The sequence below is a fragment of the Anopheles aquasalis genome, chromosome 2 (genome assembly GCF_943734665.1).
Source record: "Anopheles aquasalis chromosome 2, idAnoAquaMG_Q_19, whole genome shotgun sequence".
Classification (NCBI taxonomy): domain Eukaryota; kingdom Metazoa; phylum Arthropoda; class Insecta; order Diptera; family Culicidae; genus Anopheles; species Anopheles aquasalis.
The window spans coordinates 63,577,300-63,588,146 of NC_064877.1; the positions used below are offsets into that span (position 1 = coordinate 63,577,300).

Here is a 10,847-nt window from a genome sequence, read left to right on the forward strand (position 1 = left end):
GCACCATGTTTGATAACTATTCAAGTTACAAATAAATGAATGAGTATTTTACCAGTACAACCGTAAGAATCGCGAATCAACAGAAATAAAAACAAAACTGAAAGACTACGAGAGAAGCGGTTCTCTCTTCGTTTCGCAGGAGATCGCGATCGCGAGAGAGCACACAAGTGAACAAACTATGGGCCATTCGCATGCAGCTATTGCTCAGATTATTAGTACTAAGTCATCATTTCGTCTGTCGTTAAATGAGTCAAAATTCAACATTAAACATTTGAATGCCATGCATTCTCGGTAGGCCGGCACAATCACCTGTTTTGTGGAATTTTCTAATAGCTACTACCTTGCTCCACCAACGAAAGGACTCTAGACCTTGTGCTACCTCCTAAACGTCCTTCAATGGCGCTCCATCATTTTTATGCGAATAAAGGTGGTAGACACCTTCGGTGACCCTCTTTCTACACCGGGGTTGCAGCGATCTGCGATCTATACGAATGCCTCTCTATCCATAGGACGATCATCACCGAAAGCAACCACCACAGGGCAAAAAAAAAACGCTCGCATCATTTACCGATCAGTAGGTCATCATGTCATACGACGGCCCCGCGGTCTATCTAAACTCTTCCCTTTTTATGGATTCATGCGACTGCGTGCCTTCGAATGCCATGCGACCACCAGCAGCAGCAGCAGCAGCACCAGCAGCCCACCATTTGGAGCCACGAAAGTAAGTTAATCCGTACGACGGGGCGCGAAGGAACGGCGTTTAATGTGTTTGAAGGTAGACACCTCCGCGCGCACCGCTAGGATTCCGCGTGAACCGTTCATAGAAGGCGTCTGTACGTGGGTGGCCACAGCCAACAGCATGACGGATCCTCGTGGGCTCTATGAGAGGGTCTCTCCTATCGGTCCTCGGAGACGGGATGGCCTCGAGCAAGGCTGTTGCGGTCGCTTTTCGATCTGCAGTTAAACGAAGCCGCCGTTCTGGTACAACCATTGAACCCACTGACCTCCCGTGGGCCACTCCAAAACTGACTGATGTCTCACTGGCGCGTAAGCTACATTGAGAAAGATCACACACGCCACCGCCTCCTCCTCCTCCACAATCGGCGCCATGGTAGTAAGATGTGACACCGAAAAAAAGGTAACACTTGGGACCAGGTGTGGCGTGGCGTGATCGACCGACCCGAAAAAGTTACAAAATCAGTTCAAACTGCCGCTGAGCAGCCGATCGTGTGATCCCGAGTTGAGCTGAAAGGCACAGCAGCACCACTATGATTGATGGACATGATGGTGAAACTGCCACCGGGTACACCTTCGGTACGTCACACGGAGTCGCGCGGTGGCCAGCGTTTGACCGAATCAAATCGACTCCACAGCCGCAGCCACCATTAGCAGCCAGTGACCGAGCCCGATTGAGGGCGTAGGCTGCTGGGCCATCGATCGAACCCATACAGTGTGGTGTTGTGAATGATGGAACACTCCGAAACGTTCCGATTCGGCGGCACCAGAGGTACACGCTGCAGGTGGTGGCCGGCACTGCATGGGATTAGACTGATTGAGATGATTGAGCCCTTTTTCGGTTGAGCCTGTGCCGGTACCGGTGCCTAGTAAGTGCCACAGTGTTACACTCGTCTCGTATCGCAACAAGTAGCACCTAGGCGGCGGCATTGCGTAAAGTTATTAGTTGGATTAGGAGGTCAGACCGCCCTTTCAAGTGCGTTTATGATGTTTCATAAAGGTGCACCGACGGGCAGGAGGAGAAGAAGAAGAGCATCTTTTGTGGCTACTGGAAAGGAGTAACACACTTGGATCAATTCCACGTGAATCGTGAGATACCGAGGGGAGCGAGTGAAGTTACTCCAACACTCTAACTATACCTCCCCGTTGTAATGAACTATATCTTGGACTTGGGCCACAAATTACTAATATTCCCACCGAAGCCGAACTCAACTTCCCCCTAGCATCTCTCTCGCTACTATTCCCACTGCTGCATCGATCGTAAAAGGAAAACATTGACTCTCGACCCCGCTGCTGCTCCACCAAATCGTCGACCAATCCGACGCCCATTCCACGGCTTCAAGAGATCAAGAGATGTCTCTATAACCGCGCGTCCATCTCGAGATGGGGTCCACCTCAGCAGCCTCAGCGTTCGTGAGGTGCGCAAGGTATTTGCATGTCAGCGATCTTCAGCTTCGCTCGACAAGGGGATATGGAACGAACGATCGCACCCTGTCCCGGCAGTCCATCCATTCCGGATTAGCTGCGGTCCGAAAAGGAAAGTTTCACTTTCGATCTGGAGCACAACGTGGAGTGCGGGAGGTCGACACGTCGCATCGTCTCCCGTCTCCAAGCGATCCCGTAGACAGATCGACTCTCGGCGGCGCAGACGCGCTCGATGGTTGAAGTAGTATTTCTTCCAATTTACGGTGCCATACCGATGGTACCGGGTACGATAGAGCCGTCGACCGGAGAAAATGTTGGTTCCTGTTGCTGTGGTTGGTGGATGCAGCCGAAGATGCCATCTTGGCTTGGCTGGCAGCTTGGTGGCAGGCGAAACGAAACGAACTAACGAGCCAATTTTCAAAACATTTCACACACAAACATAGACACACCGACACTGACAGACTCATTCCGTGGCCCCGTCCGTGACGCGACTGTCCAAACTCGATCCATCGAGCGGGGAAACGATCTGGAGTAAGTCGATCCCGGCCACCTGGACGGTCCCGGCCTGGACCCTGGTGTGATGCGGTGACCTATCTGGTTCGTAGAGTGTGGCGCCGCAAATCAAACCGAGCTAAAGGTTCATCTAAATTGGATGTTGCACCACATCTCCGCCCACCCTCTTACTCACGGCGAGAAGTCCCAATTCTCGCTCGTCCCTGGACGGTCTATTCCATCTCCTTCTTCTTCGTCTTCGGTCGAGCTAAAGTTCACCCGACAAGTACCTCTCTAGCCGGCGCACTAGTGACTTGGAAATCTGGTGGTGCTGTTGCAGCGCTGCCTCGGCCAGAGGTCGCACGCGCACTCTCGAGGGCCCTTTGGTAAACATCTTAATGACAGCTGCACCAAAAACCCACCTTCCAGACTCCCCGGCTCGTTGACGATGGCGTGAAAGTGGCGAAGAAAATTCGCCGCCGGACAGCACACGTCACAAAACGGCCATAACAAACGTCGTAGTCGTTGTTTTGTTGATCCATCAATAGTGGCAGCAGCACGGGACGAGGATTTGCAGACTCGAAGCGAGAAGTATCGATCGACGCGTTCGGTGTGCTTTATTGATTTATGGAGTTCATTTTCCCGTGCACAACACCACTGCACTGTGTTCCAGAGAGACCTTTTTGGGGGGGGCACTATAGGTATAGCGAACACTGTAGCACTATCTGCACCATTCGTGCGTCCCGGCACTTTCGAGTTGCGCCAGGGATGAAGAGGGTAGGGCCTGAGGTTTTTTGGGAGATCGTTTGTCGTTTCTCTTTGGTTTTGCAGTTTCTACCCCGTGCGTTTCGTAGCAGATGCGTAGCGAGAGTGTACAGCAGTACGCCCCACAACGTTTCTAAGTCGCGAAATGGCGCGAAACGTTCACTTTCAAGGGACCCGGGGGCGTCGGGATCTGTGGCAGTGGTTTGGCCCGTTCACCTACCTACTGGTGCCACATGGCTCGGCCACGGTGCAATCCCGTGGGCTGGCTGGCTGGCTGGCTGGCTGGCCTGTGGCAGGTGAAGCCATGGAAAGCCCTTCTAGGCCTCACCGGCCGGTGAGATTCAAGTGACTATAGGATTCGATTCGTCTTATAAGGATCTGTATTGAGGCGTATTGAGAATTGTAGTTGCAGCTCATTTCTGTAGCCGTTTGTGCAGCCGACCTTTCAACTGAATATGGCCACGGTGGTGCACGGAACGTCTTAGGTAACGGACGGCTTCATCAAGTTCTTTTCCACCAACCATCGTAGCTTGAACTACTAGCGCGCCATAATTAAACTTCCATAAAACCCTTTCGTCGCTTTATTTGCGCAACGTTATCCCGCTGCTCCGCTGCTGCTGCTGCTGCTGTTGACGCGGCGTGGCTTCTGCAATCGGTTGCAACCTGGCCGTGCCTGACCTGCGCTCTGCCGGACGCCGTAATTCAGATCAATCAATCGAACCAACTCCCCAAAAACCCATTCCATCATTCGGGCGAAACCACAAATTACTGACCATTCCTCGCGCGCGCAATCAAACAAAACTCGCGGCAAACTACAACCGCAGCAATTCGGTAGCCCGGCGACGGCTACTAAATTCCAGCCCCTTACGTTATCGTTGCAACCTCCCCTCGGATGACCCCCTCCTGGCAGATGAACCAATTCCGTGGCGAAACCCTCGTGGTGGAGCGCCTCCAGATGTTTCACCATCCATCGTGGGGTGCCATGGACCACAATTCATCGATCTCTGCAGATCCTTTCCATCGAGGTCAAAGAAATAGTTTCCAGCGTCGGCCACAGATGACGAAATAAGTTCCCCCGGCGAGACATCCAGGTGCGAATTATGACGTTTTGATATGCTGCCGCTTTTTTCCGGTTGAGGGCTAGCGAAAAACCGGGACGAATTGTGATTGATTTTTCGGTCATCGGCAGAGAGAGAGAAAGAGGGAATGATTATCGTGGACTGACTGGGTACAACTGGGTTCAAAACCTGTGGAATGAACTCAACAGGCGTCGTATAATACGTTCCTCCATCAATTTCGTTCGCCACTTCAAGGTCGAATGCCACCAGAAAGACATCAGTCCATCATTCCGATTTTACCAGGAGCTGGACCACGCAATCAGCGCGAAAGCAAATGGGAAAAACAACAACTACGTCGCAAAAAAAAAAACAGGGGAACTGGAATACGCAACTAGGTCGCGGAATTGAGTCGTAGTGTCTAAATTACAGGGCAACCTTCTCCTTCGTCATCGTCAGGCGCCCGACAAGGATGCTGGCGATAATTGAAAGCGATCGTTATGATCACACACCATCACCGACATGATCATCAACACTTTCCGTACCGTGTTGTCGATCTATTTGCAGAGAAAAGGTGTGGCAGGAATAGATTGCGCGTATTAGGGAGGAAATCGGTGGCCATAAACGTTTCTGGGACAATGCATTAGCACTACCGTTCAAGCCACTAGTCGCAAGGGGGCTCCGAATGATAAGGCAATGTGGAGGATGTAGTAGAACCAATGAGTAGGAGGCAGCTCACTAACCTTGTACCTCGAGATTGCCTTGATTACCGTTTACATTTCATGCGAGCGATCGCCTAAGCTAGATGAAGCCCTTGTGGATACGTTGGAAAGAAAGAGGACTGTTCCTGAGTTCAAGCATTGCACATTGTTGCCGATGAGCCAATCAAGGTCGTCCATAGTTTTTCTCAGCTGTTTAGCCAGACTGCAGCTTTCAAGTACAGTTCTTCACAGTAATCAACACACCCCACACGTGTTCGAGTTGATTAACAACATCATGTCAAAACATTAGCAAACGATCCCCCGGCGCCAAACCGTAATTGATATTTAGATAAATCATCCAGAACCGCTTGAGATACGCTATCGGCTCCAGCGCCAAGGCCCCAGTTTCGCACATCGTTCCCTGCCCTGCCTGATACTTAAATTCACTTTCAATTTCCCACACACACGTGGTGGCGTGACGCGTGCGCCCACCTTAAAACCGATAAGTGCCCCCCACACACAGACACAGAGAGACCCCTGAGAACCATAAGCGCACTAGGGGATCACCGATTCGATGTGGCTAATTTTGAGGCTCACCGCAGCTCGCGTGCTGCTGCTACGGTACGCCTCTCAAAACAGCCACCTTTCTGCCCACGAGGATCACTTTAACGAAGCGTGCCGTGTGCGCATGCAAAAGCAACATAAAGCTGGCCACAAACCGCGTGGCCAGCAGCCACCCACCCACCCAGGGCTAAAAGCGTCGCGAGTGCGCAATAATGGTGGTTATGGCGATTCCGCGTCTCTCTCGCTCTCTCTCGCGTAAAGGCCACCAGTACCTCCACCATACTGACGGCGGCGTGCCTTCCACCACTCGGGGATGACGTATGTGAGGCAGAGTGGAAAAATCATAAAGCGCCACCATCATCATCACTACCAGCGCCGCTTGATGATCGTAGCTAGAGCTAGCCAGCCAGCAAACCCCAAAAACCATCTCCCAACTAGAAGAGGTGCTGCGTCGCATAACAACCCGCCATCACCCCCCGTTCCGGGGGGCCTCCTCCTGGAGTACGGGGAGGGTGTTCCGATTGGCTGCGGTTCATGAAAATCGGTTCCAATAAATTGCAGTTGCAATATGTTTACAATTTACCCGCGGCACAAACACTTCATAAAACCCGTACGTTACGCTATCAGCAGCAGCAGTAACAGCAACAGCAAAGGGCCTTCCTGGGGCCAATGTGATTGTGGATTTATTTGGGCGCCACTAGGTCGTGTTGCGGCAGCCAGCCAGTTTCCCTCTGTGCGATGCAGTCAAAAGAGACAATAATTCACGCGGTAGTGAAGGGCACACCGGCCAGGGCACCATCTTGCTGTCGCCAATTGTCGCCACTGGTCAGCTGTGGAAGGTTGTCGAAGCGTCGGCTCGTGTCCATACATACGCGCCAAGTGATAAGTTTGCTTCGCTAGTTAGTGAGTCCGTCCGTTAACCGCCAGTCGAAGGGAGTTGCGGACTAGGTGGGGGGCAAAAATCAATCTCCATTCCGAAACCATTCGACAGCCAACGCTGGTGGAGTTTTTGGGTTGGGTGTTGTCCGCAGCGTGCACACCAGAGAGCGTGAAGCACTGGGCTGCGGTAATGGATGATAGCTGCCAATTTGGTGACGATGTGGCGAATTTAATGCATTTCGCAATGAAGCTAACGAACTCACAACACAACACAACACAACTGACCTGCCCTGGACCAGGCATGGCGCGCAGATTGGCGAACAGGAAACACCGCCGCCTCCGTCGCCATTCATTCTTCCTCGCTAGCTCTATTGCTTTGTGAGCAGGCTTTGTGGAGGCATTGATGTAGGGTTGGTTCGTGCAGAACACGATCGAACATTGATTTAGGTGGCCACGCTTCGCAAAACCGAGGGACCGAGAGGATAGAGCGTTTGACCTTTCGTTTGGCGATCTTTAGTGCCATTTTTGGTGGAGTCATATGAGGTGCTTATGGTGATCGAAGGTAGAAGAAAGAACATAGAAGAATATAGTTGCACAACAGCTTAAAGAACCATCTTTAATCGAACCAAAGAATGTTTCCAATCAAGAAAACATTCCAATAACATATACAAAAAGGGAGGTTTTAGGACAAAAAGGGATGTTTTAATCCTTGATTTAATAAGTAGACATCAGAAAATAATTATGCTGTTCACAAAGGACAATCGTAAAGGATCATTCAATCAAACGGTTTTGTTGATAAACGTTGTCGTTGCGAGTTCAAATTGAAAGATTTGCTATAAACTATCTTGCGTTCCTATAAACGATCTTGCATTCCTATAAACGATCAGCTCGAAAGGCGCTTCGCCATAAAACTGATCACGACTTTTCGCTGTTCCGCCGACAACGCCATCTATCGACGCCAAAATCGGAGTTGATCGCGCAGCGCAAGTACGAGGAAAATCGTACGAGGAAAAAGGGCTTCTCGGTCGAAACCGGACAATTTGTTTACGCTAACATGATTTACAATGCAATCGCAATACTATTCATCGGCCTTCGGGACGCAAAATAGAAAGCATCCGGCCATGTAAATCCGAATTAAATGTCACTTGTAATGTCGCGTGCTGTAAGATCAATTACCCTGACCCCGGAACGAGGCTATTGGGCATTCCTTATCCATGTTAATCGCTCTTTCCTCCCGTATTACGCCCAGGAAAAGGATGGGCGCAACATTGTAACGGGCTAATGTTAACAACATGCGTGCCTAGCTCTTTATTCATTTCGTTTGTACCGTGCAACGTGTACAGCGTGTGCTCGACGACAAATGCCAACAACAGTCCGAGAGATGCCCTTTACATCCTTCTTGTCTCGATAGGGCAAGCGCGCTACCAGTTGGTCGATCGCTGGTTCAGCCCTTTTCTGCCTTCTCTTCTTGCCGCGCTTTTGGGCTGTGGCGCTCCAGTTCCATAAATCGTCCCGCCCACCCGTCCGTCCAGTCGGCGTGACGATAGAAAATCGTGTATCGAGCCAACCGCACCGAACTCGGAAAATGGTTAATGTCAACACGCGCGCGCTCGCGAATCGTTCTTCGCTTCGTCGAGCCTATCGCAGTCAAGTCCAGCTAGCTATAGCAGCGCACAAGAATGAGCCGCGAGATCTTTCGTGTCGCTTCATCATTGTTTTGGGACCGGTGCTGCAGTTGCACGATCGACACTGCACTATTATATCATTTGACAAGCCAGATGACACCACGTCACCCACGACGAGATCGTGGAAACGCTCCAGGAGATGTCTCGTTGTCACTTCAAGCGAGCCATACGAAGTGGAAAAGCTCGAGCAACACCGACAAGACACTGTTTGTCGATGGCTCACGATCACGATCGCACAACTTCACAGGCTTCACAGACTCGCTTCGTCTCCATCGCTCGATCGCCGGCCAGCAGGCGCGTGGTGTAGATTACGAATTTCGAGCAGCGAGAAGACCGAAGGCACACAGATCTGATCCGCATCTGCCGCTGGTCGATGCGAAACATGACGATTGTGTGGTGCGAACGCGCAGAATGATCAGAAACAGCATCGCCGACAAAGTGCGCCTCGCGTGATCGAGCCCAATTTATTAGGTGTCACTACTGCAGATGCCGATTGTGACCACGAGCAGAGCTCAAGTGGTCGACAAGCTGGAAGGTTTACACAATTCGAAAGCATTCTCTCAGTGACAGTCGTTGCACCGGCGCTCGGCACATAGATCAAAACAGTGATTCAACCATCATTTAAAGGCTCGATTTGTTGTACACTGCCCTGCTGGTGGTACTATTAACTTGGCACACCGTTACCTGACACTAATTATCGAAAAACCATAAATCACCTTCCAACTGGACTTCCTTTCCCCCCCTGCATCGGTTCAATCATTCGAATCGAACAAGCGACTTCTAAACGATCGCGTTTAAATCATCGATAAAACTTCAATTTACTATCGCGCACCACTCGCACCCGCTACAAAGTAACTAACGCGCACGCTGGAGGCCAATGGAGGTGGCATGCAAAAAAACTACAAGCTGGATGGATGGAATATCCGTCAACGCCGCATCGGCACAACACCAGCCCGCCACCAGGACGATAAAGTGCAACAAATGTTGCAGCCATTAATTGATCTCGCTCGTCGCAGTCCTGCGGGCACCCGATGCGGGCGATGTCGCCCGGCGAAACCCCGGAAAAGGAAAGCAACGGCACCCCCGCGAGCGCGCGCCCGCACGCCTTTATGAAGAGCAGACGACGGACTACGGCTACGGCGGTTTTGTGCAGTGGAACGATAAAAATCTAAGCCTTTTTACCATAGTTTGCGAGTGGTTCTCCGCTGCCGCTGCTGCTAACGGTTTGTGATTTATTCTTCGTTTTTGCCATTTTGCTTGTCCAACCGAACGGACGGAGGAAGCGGAGGAAGTGTGCAGTGTTCTTCTGGTGAACAAGTGGTCGGTCGCGGTTCCTGCCTGACCCTCTGCCACTCAGTGCTATGAGCTGCAAATGAATGCACTTCGTCCACGGCTTGTGCTTGTGCACCAAAGCCATCATCTTGAGCAGCAGTTTCCAAAAGGAGACAGAAAACGTGCTGGAAAAATCACGAGAAAACGCTCGAACGCTGGGCATAAATGGACGGAATGGAAATGGCTTGTGTTTTTGTTGCGGCGGCCAATAAAAAGAAGGCGGAAAACGGCATGGCACGTGGAGAGATATTTATGGCAACCTAATTATCGGGGCCGCGGTCGTAGCAGGGCTGCCATAATTAATCAGCCGATATTCTAATGGGGTCACTATACTCTGCAGCTACACGAACAACGCGAGCCAAGGTGTTCCTGATATCGTATCGTCCTTGTCGTCGTTTGCCGGGCGAAAAAGGGCGTACCAACGGGCTGCTCACAGACCGCGACATTGAAACGGTTTCGAGGTACAAAAGACTTCAACGCCAGGCGGCGAACTGGTTCAACTTCAACCGACCCGTAATGCAATCAGTTTAAGCATCAGGGCACACAACCCCACCCTGCCACCCTTCTTCAGTTGGATCAATTAATGTCAATGCAAGGGAAGTGCACGAGAGAGCGAGAGAGAGAAAGATGGATAAAGACGGTGCGCACGGTTTAGCTATAAGTTCAGCAACCGCCACAGCCACCAGTTCCTAGCGTTTGCTGGCAATGAGCGACCGTATACAAAAAAAGGGGAACCAAAATCATGACCGATCAAGCGGCAATATTAATAGGCGCTTAGATTTGATCCTATGGTACCGCCGTTGTGGCTATACTTCTTGCGCTGGCTAAGGTTCTTGCGGTTAGCGGCACTGCAGCAGCAGCACCCGACAGAAACACACCATGGCGTTGCCCATAATATGATTATAATAAATTCATGCCCATTAAAGAATAGGTCAACTGTCTTTGTGGAGGACGAGGAGCAGAGCGGCAGTAGTAGTGCTCCTGCATCAAGCGCTCTCGCAACTTAAGGCACCGATTGGAGGGAAGTGACCTGAAGCGCACCGGGCCAAGAACTAAAGCGTATTTTCCACAAGCGCTTAGTATAATGATTCAATTACAAATCTGCCTTTTAGTGGCCCACTCTGGTTGGGTTGGGTTTAGTGTGCTGCTAGTGTCCAGCAACTTTTCCCCGTTACCATGCGGCGGCGCTGTTGGGTGTCCTTTGCATTCTTTGT

The 10,847-nt window shown here is 51.1% G+C and overlaps 1 protein-coding gene across 1 annotated transcript in view; it reads right to left on the reverse strand.

The window, feature by feature from the left end:
* The window catches only part of LOC126570582 (protein Shroom), a 183,528-nt gene that overhangs the window by 73,227 nt on the left and 99,454 nt on the right, over positions 1–10,847 (reverse strand). The window lies entirely within an intron of this gene.